The sequence below is a fragment of the Lichenostomus cassidix genome, chromosome 1 (assembly GCF_008360975.1).
Source record: "Lichenostomus cassidix isolate B80296 chromosome 1, HeHo_3.0, whole genome shotgun sequence".
In the NCBI taxonomy this organism is placed as follows: Eukaryota; Metazoa; Chordata; class Aves; order Passeriformes; family Meliphagidae; genus Lichenostomus; species Lichenostomus cassidix.
Genome location: NC_139479.1, coordinates 56,782,042 through 56,800,828, shown reverse-complemented (window position 1 = coordinate 56,800,828; position 18,787 = coordinate 56,782,042).

The window sequence follows — 18,787 nt, the reverse complement described above, 5'->3', positions numbered from 1 at the left end:
TCTTTAAGGTTGAAAGTGTTTCTCAACATTTTGATTTGACTCAAAGTAACCATGGCTTGACATCTGCAGGTCTTTTGGTTTGGTAAAAATTACAGATTAGGTGGTCCAAATAGTCCCCCCTAGTGTTAAAATACATAGATCCAAGCAACTGGTGGAGGTGGGAGGTCAAAAGACAGAGGGAAAATCCTCACGCTTTAGCTTGTGAGCTAGGCTTAACTACAGTGGGCAGTAGAAATAACTTTGAAGTGATAGATCACCCCTAGGTGGTCTGCAGCACCTTTCCATGGTGTTCCTCACAGGCAGAACTGAAGGACTTGACTAGACTAACAATCCAATTCTTCCATTGTTGTACCATGCTGGCATCCAGATTGCAGTCTCAGAGCTCCAATCTGCTTATGATCTCTAGGGCACAGACCCAATGTTTCAGTGCCCTTGACTTTATAGAAATACACATTTATTGACTGAGGGAGTAAAACCATGCTTATCTTAAGATGAGATCTACCTTCAGGCAAATATTCTAAGTTTCCAAATACCATCTCCAGCTATATAAATATCTCTTACATAGCAAATTATTAGTGTTTTCAGACAGTTAATGTCATAGATAAGTGTAATAGGTCACACTGGCAGGAAACATTCGAGGAATTCTACTCTTCTTCTTGGGTGCAAGACATGACTGTGTATCACTGAGCACATCATGTGAATAATTTAATACAAATAAAATCTCCAGATTTTTGAAGTCCATTCCCATTAACCTGAAAGATTAAAAGTCCCAAAAAATTATAAAAACAATCTAAAGAAATATGCCATAAGTCAGTCATACCTTTAATTTTAATCCATGACTAACATTCTTCTTTCCAGACAAATTATTTGGGTTATTTGGGTTATTTGTTTTATTTTGTTCTGTTTTTCCTCTATATCAATCAGAAAATCAGGATCATGGCTAAAAGCAAAGTGTATATTTCCTTTTCAGAGCACCTTTAAATGTAAATGAATATAGGAAAAAATCTATTCACAAGGTCTTTTATTTCATACTCTTGCTTGTATTTAGTTCTGAATTAGTTTTTACATGTGATTCCAAAATATTTTGAGATAAACATATCAGCTCACAACTGTTAACCTTTTCTGAGGCTCTCAGTGAGTTTAAATGAACCCAGTTTGAACACCGAAACTGTTCTGTATCAGTTTAGTTTGCATAATTTTCTGCTAAGGAAAAGTACCGAGGTAGCTTCAGCGCTTGTGCCTTTCAGATGACAGGGTGATTACACACAGCAAAGGATCTTCAAATTAAGGAACAAAGAGGAAAATATGAACATTTTAAATAAAATCAATCAAGGTGTCAATATTGCTTTATTAAAAAAAAAGCCAACCAAACAAATGTACTAAACATAAGGAAGCATTAGTTATCCATACAGGTGTCCCATATGATATTTTGATAGTCTCAGTCAGCAAAAAATTCCCTTTGTCCTAGAAATATTGTGTTCTTGTCCTCTGTGTACTCCTCTGTACGTTCTCTCCATTACATTTTTTTCTACATAGCTTCATAAACATTTTTATCCTTCTTTCCCTTCCTCTTTTCTACACTTAATTTCATGCTCAGTCCTTGACTCTAACCAATTTAGAATTAATAACTGAAAAATCTTGCAAAAATAATGGCCATGTTAAACAGATATAGAAGTAAGTATATATTTATATAATTTTATTGCTGACTTAGCTCCATAGTTTTCAAACTGACAGATTATTTGGATCATAAATAAGAAAAAGAAATAATCATATTGCTTATGGAAGAATTTGTTCTTCTACAGGATGGATCAGCAACTCATAGAAACTTTAATGTATTGCTCACTGTAATAGGAAGAGGCAGCATGTGCAGAATATTTTATTTAAATGTATTGATCTTTTGACATATGGTTAAAAAAATAGAGGAAATTCTAGGAGATCCAATGCAAAAAAACCTTAAATTATATTTTGCAGTAGTTTTGCATATATCAACTGGCAACTCCAAAACAAAATTCTTTACAAATATATTAATGCTTGAGCTACTCATTTATCTTATAAGTGTCAGACAAGACTCATAAGTCTCTTTCATGTATTGTTGATGAAGGTCACAGAAAGGCAGACTTTCAAATGACCTTCTCTCCCCCTAAATTACTGCAATGAAACTGTAAAATGAACATGTCAAGAATACTATATGATTCTCATTGGCATACACTCCGCCTAAGTGATCCCTTCACATCAAATGCAGGCTACCAGATGCTTAAGCTGTAACTGGGCAAGTCTGTCCCAGGCTCTTCTACCTCCTGATTTGTCTGCCTGACGAGATGAGCAGAAGTTGTGTCTTTTAAATCCTTGAACAGAAAAAGAAGTTGTATGTTCAGAACTTATTCTATAAATAGCTGTGGGACATAGCAGTTGGTGTAACCATTTCTGCAAGGAAATAAGGTCTCCATTCTGCTTAATCCAATAAGCTTTTTGTTGTGGAACCTAAAACCTTAGATACACTGTCTTGCGGTCTCTCTTCACCAAAACCTTGCATGAACAATTGGAGAACAGAGATGATCTCCCTCAGAAATTTTATGCTCCTAAGGAAAGAATATCCATAGGGAATATCCCAGAACCCATGTGTACGTGTCTGGACAGACGTGTATACTGACTCTGTATTTGGATGGCGGCAACTAGATGCTGCTGCTGGGTTTTGTGTGATCTCTGAAATGCCTCATACTGAAATGAAACTCCTTTGACAAACGAGGACACCACTAGCAACCGAAAAAGAAATAACAACTACCTTTGAATTCTAAGCAAATGCTTCAGAATTAATGGTTTCATAGCCCTCTTAAGAACACTACTCCTAGCCAAGAGGTTCTACCTTTACCTGGAAAAGGAAGTTCTTATATTTCTTAGACATTGTTTATGTCACCTTCTCAAATATTTTTGCTTAAAGTTGCAAGTTGTCACACTTATCCTCTGCATTGATTCTTTTATGTAGGAGATTATGCACAATTTTTTTTTAAGTTTTGAGCATGAGAAGAGTCAAATACTAATGCCACTTTTCTCACGAAGCGGCAAATAACACTTACACTCATGAGTCACCTCTTCAAAAAAACTGGACAGAGAGAAAAACATAAATAAGAAAAGTCAAACATTCTTACTGGAACTGTCTATTCTATTTAAATCCAGAAACATCAATTTCTTCTCCTTTTCTGTACCCTCTTTCCTCCTCTGCCTCCTCCACTGAATAGGCACCATGTGTTGGCTCAACAGCACAGAAAACATACAGGGGGGTGTAAGAATTGTGAATGGAAGGCCCAGACTGTGAAATGAAAGCCTGACTGCACAAATTAGTAAAAATTTTCTAATTAATAAGGGTAGGTATACAGGACAGTTCTATCTTGCTGGGTAAAACTGAGGTATGAATAAATGAAGAATGGAAAGGGGGAGAGAGAGAGAGTAATGTTCCTGGTTTGACAACTACAGGTCTAATACTATCAGTATAGAAAACAGACTGAAAGAAGAACTACAGAGAAGTTATGATTAAGAACTTCTTAGCTATTTATAATCTTTTTTATTTAGTGCTGCTGTATTTCTGGCTGGTTGGGCATGCATTTATGACTGATGAATTTTGCATATCAACTGTTTTCACACTGTATTTATAAAATACTTCTAATGGCTCATAATGGAATATTTTGATTTTTGATAAAAAGAATAATCCATCAACACAACAGCCAGAATGGAAATGGAAGAAAACATTTGTTCAGAAAGCTTTTAAATTATGTTGTTTGTTCATGTTAACATTTTTTTCCTCTTGCTGTGTCTATCTTCTTCCATGAGGACCAAATCAAGCAATAACACAGAAAAAGAAAACCAAACATTGCCTTATAGTTCACATGTTACCAGGGGAACCAGCAGGGAATGATTTGCAAAATTGCTGTTTGCTGAGTTCATGTATCAACAGATAAACTCCACAACTGTTGAACTTGGAGCACAACAGGCTGAACTGTAGTGAAATACAGAGGAGAAGCTGGGGTGCAGACACTTATCTCTTCTCTCTGGTGACCAGTGACAGGACCTAAGGAAACTGCATGAAGCTGTGTCACAGGAGATTTAGGTTGGATATTAGGAAAAGGTTTTTATCCCAGAGGATGGCTGAGCACTGAACAGGCTCCCCAAGGAAGTGGTCACAGCACCAAGCCTGAGAGAGCTCAAAAAGTGTTTGGACACTGCTCTCGGACATATGGTGTGATTCTTGGGGATGGTGCTGTGCAGGGCCAGGAGTTTGATGTTCCTTGTAGGTCTCTTCCAACTCATCATATTCTGTGATTCTATGAAAGATTAAAAAAAAAGTGTGTTGTCAACATATATAATAAGACACCTCAAATTAGAAACTTTCTGCCTTTCTGTGGTTCAACTACCCATTTGTAAGATGGGGCAGCACACACATATCTTTTACAGGAATATTGTGAAAATCCATACATTATTGTCTGAGGCATACTTGTTTAACATACTGATAAGCACTATAATTCTCCATATAATAATTAATAATACAATGTCCAGGAAAAGTTCTCAAATATCATGAAGAAACTTAGATGATCAACAGAATGCAGAGCAGCCTCTCAGTCATATGTATCCACCCATTCAGGAGGCAGGAGATGTGCGCAAATGCTCTGAGGACAGTTTTTTGCATGTACTGAACTTGAAGTTCCCTAGATAGATTTAAACTCTTAAATAATTTTTCAGTAACTAATGCAACAATAACAATTGTGGAAAACTGAAGAAGAGAGCAAAGGGATCTTACAAAGCATGTAGAATGAGTAGGAACATGAAAAACAAAGTAAAAGAATCCCTAGATAATAGTGTGTGTTCAGTAGTAAGTCAAACTCTACTCTCTACAAATAACCATGAACTCTTTTTGAGAAAGTCTTTGTGTCAGACTCTCTCACCATTAAAAAGAGATCAGTGATATCACTTTGGTAGAGCTCTGTGTATTCATTATGTGCTAAAATGGCACAGGAGGAAAAATTTAAAAATAAATATGTACAACAGCCCACTCATGGTTATGTGGCCTATGAAAATATTAGGACGAAACTAAAACAGCTTCTTTTTTCAAGAGGGCAGAGGTGAGTGAGATAGATAAGCCATGAACATCTTTAACTTGCAATTTTAGAATAACTGTTCTGAACAAGATTTAAATATTTACCCATGGATTCCCAAGAATATTAAGTAATCCATCATTACACAAAATTGATTAATATTTCACTTTTAAAGGACTATGAAAACATTAATTAACACCAATGAAGGTGCGTGGTATTATCATACATATACCCCATGGTAGAGTACTGCCTTTTTAAATTCTGTTTGGAAACAGTCTGCCCTGTGGACAGATGTGACTATCAAATTCAATGCCTGCAGAACATTTGCTGACCTTCAGCAAGCTCTGCCTTTTTTATGTTGCAACGTTATTTTGTTTTATTATTTTACCCGAAGAGAGCACTCTGTGATCAGCAAAGAGATGCTTTTATCTTAATAATTGTTTCTATATTCATAAATATTCAGATTTTTCAGTCTCCCAGGAACACTGTTCACTATTTCTTGGTATTGATAAAAAGCAATTAAATAATTTCAACTAAGACTCAATATACAAGTGCTGATAGTCAAGATATGTTACTATAATAAGACCGTTTTTGTTTGTGTTTGTTAAATTCTGTAAAATTCTAAGCTTGCAGTCTACAAATCTTACACATTAGGTGCAGCTACATTTAGTTTAAGAGTAGTATTTAAGGAGTGTCAGGACTTGGATTTGCAAAATTTGGAGTGAATAATTTTCTTTATTCTTACTACCAGGTTCTGGTAGAGTTGACCTGGGCTTAAACATCAGGGACCAAGGAAAAAGTGAATACATTTAAAAAATATACAAAACCAAAACCAGGCTGAAGCCTGACCCCAATATAAAACTGGAAAAATGTCGTTAAATTTAATGGATTAAAACAGTTACTTAGAAACAATATGTCCATAGTGTTTTAGAAGGGAAGAGAGAAGTTTAAAGGACTTTCAAAATCATCTCCATAGAATATATGAATATGGAAATGACTTTATGATGCAGTGAATTCAGCAAGCTGTCTTCATATCAGAGTCCTTCAATTAAATATGGCTATAGAATAAGCAATGTATATTTTTGTAAAGACATATACATCGGAATGTCCATTCCGACTTATACATGAGAATGTCCAAAGCATAATGATGACTATGACTTTTGTATCTCCTGCAGAGATATCAAATTACATACTTTTACATTATCTACTTTTTTGTGTATTAATTTCACACAAATATTAAGAAAAAAGCTAACCAAAATCTTTAACAGTACCTACATATTATATATATGTATATATACATAGAACTATATGGATATGCAATTTCACTGGGTTTTTTATTATTTTAGTTATTATGATACTCCACTGTCAAGTGTTAATGAAAAGAAAAATTCTTAAATTTGAATGTTTCAGATTATGCAGTCACTTCAGCATCTGGACAATGCCTGAAGTAAGACTATTATGCTTATCTCTACCATGGGTTAAGATGTTCATGCTGCTGTAAAAGTTTAGACCAGGAAAAACCTACAAAATACCTTTCCAAAACACATGGTCTTGCCAAACGCATTTTTGGAGTTTGGTAGAGCAAATACATTGAATTTTTCATATGGTATTTCTAAATTATATGATATGATATGATGATATGATGATATGATATGATATGATATATATAAGTCATATTTGTAATACTTTTCCCCTACTAAAAATTGTGTGAGAAGGATTAAAAGGCTTAAAAGATTAAGATTTTAAATATCTTAATTATCTGATGCAAAGCATTTGTGCCCTCTAAATTTTATATTTGTCAGCAAATTAGATTTTGTCAAGTAGTCAATAATGCCTATTATTAATAAAACCAAAAATTTGCTTTAGCACTAAGAATAAATATTGTATTGAGTAGTCCAATAGTGTTCCTGTGTGGACCTTATCCTGGAGGATACCTTATCCCGGTGGATGAAGTACTCTATCTGCCACTACACCAAAATAAATCACCTCCTTTATATTGGTATGTGAGGTTTTTTGTCAGTAAGTGTATTTTGGCAAGAAGCCAAAAGAATCTACAGAACAATTCTCCTAATAGTGTATTTAATAGGGAAAAAAATCATAGACATGGATTGCATGATTTGCAAAGAAATTCTGTTGCCATCATGAAGAACTGAGGGAAGAAAATCTCTGCCTCTTTATTCTGATATAATTATCAGCATTTTCAAACCACTTTAGTAATAATTAAAAAAAAATTATTAATTTTTTGCAAAAAGTACTTTCTTTCTAACATAATGCCCCTGAACCAGAAAATGTGCTAGTTAAACTAATTGTGCTAGTTAAACTAATTTCAATTAGAAATATGTGGGAAAAAATATAATATCACTGAATATGCAAGTTCTTGAAGGAGAAGGCAATGTTCTCAGTTTAATAGACACTTAACTTATCGTGTTCTAGAGATGTTTGCTGAACTTCAAAAGTAAAGAATTTCTACTTCTCTTGGTACTTTATTCCAAGACTAAACAAACATGACTATTAAAAATGAACTGCTAAATTGCACCCATTTTATCACACAAAATCTTTTTTTTTAATTTTTTTCAGTGGTTCTGGGATTTTACTTGACAAGTGTCCTCATTACTCCAATTGTAAATAATTTATTGTGTTTTATTATGGATATCTTGGATCAAATACGCTTATATAGCAACAGTATTGCAGGTAATCTTGACCCAATTTACTCAGCCATGACCAACTTGATTAGCCAATATTTTTTACAATGGAATTCTACAAAAAAACACAGAAGCATTTTTGATATGATGGAGAAAGAGACACACAGCAACTGTGTATTTAAATATTTCCACTCCGTTCATTCTTCTTTTCCTGAAGGAGTAGCTTAGAAACTGTTTCTGACATTGCTATGACTATCTCGGAATTTGGAGAAGAGCACATGGGAAAAAGAAGGTGACTTCTTAAAAGAGAAACTGAGGCAAAAATGTATGAGACAAAAAAAGAGCTCTCATTCAAAATTCTTTGCCACTGTTCATGTTCTTCACATTGGTGTTAGCATGATGGTGTCTGATTAGCCTACAAGACACTTCTTGGACTGTATGAAGGCCATTCTTTGATAGCCAGCAAAAAGCTATAAAAGCTTTGACATTTAGTCTGGTTTTATGCCTCATCTTTTTCATTACCCCTTTTCACCATGACTTCACAAGCATGATATTGAAAATGTAGGAGCTAAAGAAAAGTGGGAAAGGGAGGGACAAAGAATCCAATCTCACACATATGGGTACTACCTGATGTCTAGCACTATCCAAGAAAATGAAGTTTTCAGTCCATTAAGAAGTTTTTATTCTCATGAAGAAAACAGCAGCTGAATAATAATAACATAGACACTAACAGCACTGGTGAAGTTTCTGATTATCTATTTTCTCACCAGCAAGGTTTACCAGCTGCCTAGTTAATCCATATGGAGTTTGTTCTGGACATTGTTTTAAAATAGAGGTGTTTTCACCTAGGATAACATATGTAACATTTTAAAGTGAAAAATAAGATATGTAAAATAATGCTTTACCTATCTAAACCTAGATATGTAGTCATTGACATTACAACTGAAAAGACTAAAGCCATTATGATTTTTTTATGTCCATAATATCTCTTGGCTGCAATAGATAAAGACAGAAGCAACCCATCCATTTAAAAGGAAAAAAAAAAGCACAAAGTAGACAATAACTTCCCTAAACTGACACATCTGATGTGTGGCTACACTGGGAACTGTAAAAGTCTTAATTGTATGGACCCTTTTATGGGTAAAAACTTCTATAGATTGCTTTTCCTAATTTATAAATATGGCATACGAAAATAAATTACAATATTGCAAAATAAACATAGTAAGAAAATAAGCAAATATAAATGCTTGTTTCGTGCATAGTGCAGATTTTATACAATTTCATTATCATATAAATAGCTCACATATATAATCTTTCGTGCATTAATTCTGATAAATGTTACAGTAAAAATTAAGATTAATTGAGGTTGCTTTGAAAGATTTGCTGGGAGTTATATCTGTGATACTTTTTAGCCTAGTTACATTATGTTCTAAAAAGTTTCAGTGTTCTATTAGTGATTTACGATATCTGCTTACTCATATTTTTATAGACTGCTAAACTGTGTAAAATTGCTTTTTTCAGTTTTAACTTTTGATGCTTAGAATTCTTCAATGCTTTTTTTTTTTAAGCTTGAGTCTTCAGAATATACAGAGATCTGCTAGAAGACTCATTTGCTAACTATTTTGGAAATTAATACATGGTAGCTGAGAAGAAGCACTAAATCTGCAAAAACCTACAAAGTTTTGTAGCTAAGATGGGTTACAAAAACAAAGTGAAGGGCAAATATTCTTTGTTGTCATTGAAGGACACCAAGTTTTCAAACAGTCACAAATGTATCTAGGAATATATTAATTTTTCCTATGGATCTTACACATACACAAATACTGCATATCCTTTTGTGCAGATAGCTGAGAGCAGGGAAGAACTTTATCTGGCATGTTTAATAAAATATGCAGTGAAATACCAGTACGCTGTTTTTATACTGAGTTGCAGCTGGTACAGGTATTTTTAATGTTTAAAAAACTTAATAAAAATTAGATTTGAAATATAACCACAGCAAAATGTCAGTATTTCATACTTATTTTGCATAGGTTTACAAAACTATATATATGCAATACTATGAAAAACACATTTCAGTACAAAAACCTCTCTTTTCACAGCTATATCAAACATAGTTGGTTTTTTTTTTCAGAATCCCTAAAAAGCTTCGTCTCTCACTACTGCATCCAGAGAGCCCATGAACAAAACCTGCAGATTTGAGCACCTTCATTTCCATTAGCTCATTGTATCAGAATCTTGTATCTTTGTCTTTAAGTTGCAGATCAGCATTTACAAATTTTCACAAAAGGAATCAAATTAACTTATATCTACTCTCTCCTTTTATTTTTACCCTTTCTTCTTCTTCATACTGACAATTTTCCTTTGAATGTCATTCACGCAGTTAGGTTAGAGGACTACAAGCAAACCAGATTTTCTGGGGTGGCATTAACCACCCTGCTGCTTTGGTACTCTATCCAAAATAAATGGGCATAGTGGATCTTCAGTCAGTAGTGCCAGGCTCAACAATACTTAGAAATTAAATTCCCCAGAAAACTAAATAAAATATGAAAAGCATTTATCCCATTTTCAGTGAATAAATGCCATGTCCCATAGTTACTGCCATAGTATAAAATCACACAAAACCATGTTAATGAATAGGGTTATTCCTTGTTGTTACTTTGGACTCTTTAGAATTCTGTAATGCATATCATACAAGTGTTCCTCTGGGATGAAACAGCAATAAATCTTTAATAAACTATGAACAACATTTCATTCTGAGCAACAAACACTTTCCTACAAAAGTATTACTGGATATATTATAATAAAAATAAACAAATGAGGAGATATTATTAAAAGTTTTCCTCCTTTTCCAGATGTGTCTCATACTGCTTGAAATTAAACACCAGTAAATCTTTAATGAGGTATGAACGAATATACCAATCACTTGAGAGTTATTGACACATCAATATCCATGGAATAGTATCTTATTAAACTATTGCAGTTCCTTTCCTGATAGGCATTATATATTCAGTATTAATAATACATGATCATTTTTAATTCATTTCTGTTGTTACACCCTGTCCTTACTCCTGCAGCAACATTATTAAAACTGATTTTATAAATATAATTTTCTCAAGATACATGTGTTAAATGTGACTGGTACTGAAGAGTTGTAAATGTAGCTGGTTTAAAATTCCTAATTTATTACTGATAAATAATACATGGCTTAACAAACAGAATAGCGTTATACTTAAACTGTTCTTTCTACAAGATTGACCCAGAAGGAAGGAGAAAGCTTTTCTTTACAAGTTTGACCTATATTTGTAAATTACTAATTTGCAAAGATCAAAGAGCTATGCAACTGTGAATGCTGATCTTTTCACTTTGACATCTGGCTTCTGAGAGCTCTCCCTGCAATTCCATCCACACCTTTCTGATGTTTCCACCTGTCAATTGCTGTTACACTGAAGTTGTGGTCCTAATCTGATTCAGAGTACAGCATTCCTCTAAAGACAGGGAAAACTCAGTTTCCTTTGACTTCTGTCTTCACCTGACACTGTGCCACTTACAATTGTTTTCTACCAGACCAAACACTGAAAGGTTTTGCTGTGACATTGCCCTGCTGTCCTCCCAAGTCAATTTGACAAGCACATAAAGCAGCACTGCTTAGAAATGAGACAGCTTGAGAACAGCATTTTGTAAATGTGGATTTTAACCACTTGGCAGAATTTAAGATTCTGCAAAACAAGGGAAAAGCTGTCTCTGTATTCTGTACTGTTTGGCTACACCCATGACCAAGTATTTTTTTCTTCTTAATCACTTCATATTTTTACTTCATGAATGTCAGATCACTTTGAAGTGATTAATGAATGATTTCTTGTGAGATCTGTGCCTAACAAGTAAAAGGTAAGTATCATTTCCTGAAATCACTGATGAGGACAGCGAAACTGGGTGGCATGCTGTGATTAGTTTCTATAATCTCTGGTAGTCTCTGTCATGACTGGGTCACTTAAAAGACATTACTATGATTTTTCCAAAAGGCACTTTGTATTTCATGTTTCTATAGACGATTTGCTGCCCCTTTAGTGATGTATTTTCAGTAGAACATTATTAATAAATGTGATCATGTTACTGCCAGTAATGATTTTGGTAATAGTGACATTTAGGTGTTCATCTGGAGTCCTGTTAACTGTTGGTTCTCCACTGAGCTCCAAATTTTAACCTAGAAAGTCTTTGCAAGGGTGGAAGCCTGTAGTTCAGATACAACAGAAAGGATAGTGAACAGTGTCTAGAAGTCCATCTGGAGGCTAGTCACAAATGCAGGCTGGGGGAAAAACAGATTGACATCAGCCCTACTGAGAAGTTCTTGGGGCACTGGTGGATAAAAAAACTAGACATGAGGCAACAGTGGGGGCTCACAGCCCAGACAGCCAACAGTATCCTGGCCTTCATCAAAAGCAGTGTGGCCAGCAGGGTGAGGGAGGGGATTCTCCTCCACTACTCCACTCTCTTGAGATCCCACCTGGAGCATTGTGTCAAGGTTTGGAGTCCCTCAGTATGGGAAAGACATTGACCTGTTGGATCAGAGGGTTGGAGGCTGAGAGAGTTGGGACTCTTCCACTTGGAAAAGAGAAGGCTTCAGAGGGATTGCATTGTAGCCCTTCAGTACTTGAAGGGGGCCTGTGCAACAGATGGGAATAGATTTTAGCAGGGTCTGTTGTGATAGGACGAGGTGCAATGGTTTTAAACTAAACCAGGATATATCCAGAGTATATATATATGTATATATACATATACATGAAATATATGACATATATATACACATATATATATATATATACATATACATGAAATATTTTACAGTCAGGGTGGTAAAATTGCCCAGAGAACAGATAGTAGATGCCTCCACTCTAGAAATATTCAAGGTTGGTCAAGGTTGGGTTGGACAGGACTCTGAGAAACCAGATGTAGTTGAAGATGTCCCTGCTAACTCCAGGGGGATTGGACTAGATGAATTTAAAATTTCCCTTCCAACACAAACTATTCTATTATTCTATGATTCTACAATCTTTATTCTGTTTAAAGTCAAAACATATAATTTGAACAACCCCTGCAGAACCCTCAGCAATGGAGTTAGTAGGGAAGAGAATAAAGTTAAAGATAACTGAGAGTTTCTACTGGTTCTGCAAGCCTTTAATTGAGTTAATTTCTGAAATAAAAGAGCCCTGGAAAATCACTAAAAGCTGTTTGATCATTCTATTTTTCAGTTTTCTAACTATGCCTTATGTTTACACTGACATATAATCCTTGGGCACTGTAAGCCCCAGTGAACTACTGTCCTGATTCCAGCCAGGACAAGGTCAACTTTTGCAGCCCCAGGAGGGGCATGGCCAGGACTCTTAGGTTATTCTACACCACCTCATGCCATGCACAAGGGGGTTATCTTTTGGTTTCTTATTCCAGAGTGTGCAGTGGGGTAGTGCTGGGTTCCTCATGGTGAGCAATTTTCTATGAGTTTTTTCCATATCTTGTACACTCTATTATTAGTATTGTTATTACTGTTCATTTTCTTATTTTTTTGCTGCTTCTAATTAATTGTTCTTACCTTGACCCATGAGCTTTACCTTTTTGTGTCTCCAATTCTCCTCTCCATTCTGCAGCAGGGGGAGGAGGGGAGGAAGAGAGTGAGCAGCACATGGTCTGGAGTGTTTCAGTGGGAATATTAAATTGAGGAATACCATTCCTAAATAACAACAATTACATAAAAATACTTTGCAAGCCACAATGCAGGCCATGTATCATGAAACTTCCATGAGGAAATTGCATTCAGGTCTCATAAAGAAGATAACTTCACTAGTACTAATACGATAGGTATAAAATTGCTATCAAAGAGTTGGTACTTTAAACAGCACAAGTCAGAGATGGCAATCAGACCACTGGTTGTGACCTGTGGAGTATTCTCTTCAGTATGCAATAAGATGCTGTTTTATCCAAATTTTAAGAAATAGAATTTTCTGAAAATTCTTCTTTCACAGGCAGCTCAGAAACAGAGCTAGTTAATTTTGATTTGCATTAAATCTCAAACAACTTTTTTCTCAAACAATCTCAATCAACAGTCTTTTCCTCTTCTGTGGTGGAAATATCTAAGTCGTAGATTAAAAAGAAATTACTAATCAAGCTCCTCAAAACAAAACAAAATAAAACAAACACCAAAAAAGCCTCTAAAAAAAAATGAAATCTTTGACTAAAATTTTGTAGATTTATGCACCTCAGAGTTCTCAAGGCTGCTGCCCCACTCCAGGTGCTGGTGCAGACCATATGAGTCACACATGCAAACACATGAGTCCAGAGCTCTGTTGCAGCTGACCAGGAAGCCCTGACTCCCAGAACACACACATACAGGAAAAGAGTGAGACATTTAGTTTAATAAGGAGATAGGACAGACTGTGCTGATCAGGCATAGGGCATGGCTGCACAAGTGTGTCAACCAGAAACGTGTTGCCATAAGTAGCCCTTTCTATCCCCTTATCTACTTTCTCACCCTTGTTATTTCCAAATTCACCTAGACCTCTGCTTTTCCTGGCTCCTTCCCATCATGTTTGTGTAATCCTCAGTTGCTTTCTCCTTGTATTCCTTAATGTCCTATACACTGGAGATCAAAACCCACTTTGAACAGGTTCTCTGGAGAGCTGCCCCGATGACTTTTCTTGGGTTGCATGTCTGGACTCTGGGACTGATGCTTTCCTGGGACAGCCCTGGATGGGTCCTGGTCACAATGTCCCTTTTCCTCAGTCCATAATATGGGTTTCCTCTACCTTTTACTGTGCCACATATCATTGTGTTCCTCTGGATTTGTGGAGATGGGTGAGAAACTAACTGTGTGGGACAGTTACTGTGGGGAACAGTATTTGTCATCCTCCGGGTCCCATTGTCTCCCTGAGCTTCTTTGTGAGTGTGTCCATGAGTGTTTTATCCCATAAGACAAAAAATGGCAGATAAAACATATTCAAAAATATCTTTGTCTATAAACGGAAAACAGAGAAAATATCAGAAGCATAGATATATTGCAGAAATCATTAAAGACTTAGGACTTCAGGGATGACTAAATTGGCAGAGAGTCTATTGTCCTGCTACACTAGACATTTTTGCCTCTAACAGTAGGTATTTCTACCAGTTGCCTTCTGAATCTCAACTATTATTATCACTTCTGAAGTTACATCAAGGTCTGTTTTCACTTTTTGTAAAAGTGATTTTTTAGTATGCTTAGTTAGAAATGAGAATATTCAGTTCTACTGTCTTTCTGCTTTAAAAAAAAAAAAAAGTTTTGGTTTCTTTTTATGACTGTGCTTCAAGCTATGAGCTCTGCAGGAGTGAAATTTGAGTGGTATTTGATATATATGCCTTCCTTAACACAGTCCAGAGTAAAAGAAGATAGTTCAGTAAATTTGGTGCATGTTTACTTGCAAGCATATGTTTATATGAACACCACAGTTCCAAATGGGAAACTTCCAAAAGTAAAGTCATTTACAATTTTTATTGTTCTGTGAACAACAACAGTGGCTTCTTTGTTTTTTTTATTACTAATAGGGGCAGGTGTGTCCATTGAATTTGCCTTTTGGTGTTTCCCGTGCCTGATAAAACATGTCAACTTAAGTTTACCATATTTTTTTAATCAGTTCCAAGCACTGAGCAGTTACTTTTCCATGCCTTTAAACACTTGGCAAAGTCATTTAAGTGCTCATGTGTAACTTAAAGCATCAGTATAAGTTTAGAAAAAATAAGTGTGCCTTTCAAGTGTGATATAACATTTAATAATTAATATTTCTACACCTTCTTTAATGGAGAAATATAAAATTGTATTACTTAAGCTTCCAAACACACATGGCACTACAAGTTTCTGATATGCACTATTTTTACTGAAGTAAAGAAAAGAAAATGAAGAAAATAAATATTCAAAAACCTAAGTCAAAGAATACTATTGATTTCCCCATCAGCTTGGCAGACCCCAGAATATAAAATGGAGTCCTACAAGAATATAAGAGGGAGATTGTTCTTCCCTTGAGTACCAATGACATGGTGGGAAACTGGATCATCACAGCTTCTCTCAGTAATGAGGGAAGGCAATAAATTTCCTCATAACATTCACTCTTCAGAATAATCCTATTTTAATTATGGTGACTCATTTTTTACCTGGACATACAGTAAACACTATTATTATCTGAATAATAGACCATAGTAGTGTCTATAATAAATTTAGCACCTCAAACATAGGAGAATTTTTCTGATTGTGTTTGTTACAGTCACACTGGACCAAGCCCTTAGAAAAGCAATGGTAGAGCTCTTACTGAATCAGAGTTTATAACCATCTGCAACTGTTGGATTAACACCACGACAAAGCACTGGAGTTTTCTGTGACTCTGCACCCCACAGAAACAGAGAGCACAGACCCCACAAGTGAAGGAGACAAAGGTAAACAGGGGTTTCCTGGTAGAGCATATTTAAAGTGGCTCCCATGAAATTCAGGCCCTGTACCAACAGGAGACTGGCTTTTATTTAGGGACCTTGTGAAGAAATGTAGTAATATTTGAGCAGAGCAAAATGATTGAGTGTTAGTTTTCATTCCTGTCTCCTGCAGGCATTATGTAACATTTAATGACATTCATATACTTCACAATCTCAATCTTTTCTCACCCATCCTGTTCCAAATGTCACTATACAAATAGCAAAATTTTCTATTTTGAAGCTTAAATGTACTCAGAGATAGCACTGTATGTTCTAGATTTCTGTTTCCCTTTCTGGAGTATATTGACTGTTTTTTGTCTTTCTCTATATGGTTTCCTAAATTATTACTCACATCACACTGTTTTAATAGTTTTTTCCTTAGTCTTATTAGAGAAATTTATTGGAAAAATGTCTAATTTACAACATGATCTGTACACAGTGAGAATAGAATGGTTTCTAGCATCTTTAGGGATTTGTTATCATTGTTTGGAACTGTCTATTAACCAATACCACTAGTTTTCTTACAGCAGCAAATAATGGATTCTGATCCATTTTTGTAGCTTATTTATCTCCATTTTGTTCAAGCCCTCTCAGGAAAGCATTAGAAGAATTTCCTCAGGTACAAAGCAAATGAGTGGTGCAAATACACGTTTATTTTCTAAATATTAATACTATTCCAGACTGGGTTTTTTGGTGAATATTTCATGACTAATAGCCAAATAATGCTTATTTAAATGTGGTTTGCCAATGAGATTGTTTGATTGTAGTCCAAGCCTGTTTTGCATTGTTATATTCATTGACATCACCAAAGAACTAGTGTTAGTAAGAAATTGGTGATGTATATCCTCAAGAGCCCAGGCAGTGAAAATATAAGGTGTTTACAAATAGAAACAGACAAAGTGTGTCTATTATTTCTGAAGCTTTTTATTTAAGGTGTTTCTGCATGTCCTATGTATTACACTTTTACATAATGGGTTTATTAATACATATAATATATATTAATAAATGGATATAGTATGTAATTAAATTTAAGAAATATTGAAAACCAAGCTTTGTCTAGAAGCTTCCAAAGTCTTCAATAAAGTTGCTTGAACTTTTTCTCAGGAACCAGGAGATTTGATACTGAAAGCAAATATTCTGTACTAATTCTATCAGTGGAGGTGTGGTGGGTTGACCCTGGCTGGATGCCAGCTGCCCACCAAAGCTGCTCCTTGACTCCCTTCTTCCAGTCCAGAGAGCAAATATAATGAAAGGCTTGTGGATCAAAATAAGGACACATAGAGATCACTCATCAATTACCACAACAGGCAAAATTGACTCAGCTTGGGGAAATGCATTTAGTTTATTACAAATCAAATCAGATTAGGGCAATGGGAAATAAAAACTAGCTCTTAACTTACCCCCACCCTTCCCACAGGTGGATATCTGTCCCATGATGGATCTCCATGGGCTGCAGGATCCTGCCTTACCATGGTCTTTCACACAGGCTGCAGGGGAATCTCTGCTCGGGTGTCTGGAGAACTTTCTTGGCCACATGGGCACACTGTTAATGTTCAGTGGCAGAGCAGAAGATTTTTGAGTAGTTAAGACAAGAGTGAGGGCTCAAGGAGTCAGTGGAAAAGGAAAGGCTAAGCACAAAATGTTATACAAAAATGTGAATGGAATAAAGAAATAGTTACAATCGGTAAACTGTGGGAGAGGAAAAAGTTGAAGACGAATCCCAGGTTATGAGTCTGAGTGACGAGCCTGGGGATGGTGTTGTCCACTGGGAAGGGAAGGGAAGGGAAGGGAAGGGAAGGGAAGGGAAGGGAAGGGAAGGGAAAGGAAGGGAAGGGAAGGGAAATCGCTATTTTTGAGCTTAATCTTCATTCTCCTTCAGCAGCATATGTGATTGCTATATTAATTTTATTTCCTGACAAAACACAATTTCATGTCTATTGTAGTATATTCCACATAATAGATTTAAATAAGGAGCTCCACAGAAGTCAAAGTCGCCCAGATATCAAAAAAATAAGTTTAGTCAATATTCTCTATTAGAGCATAAATTATTTAGGACATTAAGGGCAGATATAGAAAACCCTTAATAGTGATTCTCATTTAGTTTTTATGGTCTTCATTCAATTGCTGTGCTGTTGCACATCTAAAATGTTTCTTCTTTGACTTTTATTTTATTTTCAGGTTTGCTTTTTTTTCAGGGTATTAAAACTATGCACTCTTGCCTGCATACCAGACTAACAAGATTTTCAATTACATTGGTTTATATCAAAAGTCATTTTACCCTGCATGAAAAATCCATAGTAAAAGCAAGGTACCACTAGGAATAGTTTATTTGACTGTAAGACATCATATTAGCAATGAAAAACAGATGACTACATACTGTGTTAGCAAACTACCTGATAGGTTTATTTGCTAAAACCTAGGCCTCTCGTGTGTATGGAATCCCAAAAACTGGGATAATTTAACAGCGATACAAAGTTATGGGCTTGACTGCATAGAGTTTTGACAGACAAAATACAATATATACCCAAGAGAGGAAAAAAATTAAAAATAGAAGAGAAAGACTGGAGTTATTCGGAGTCT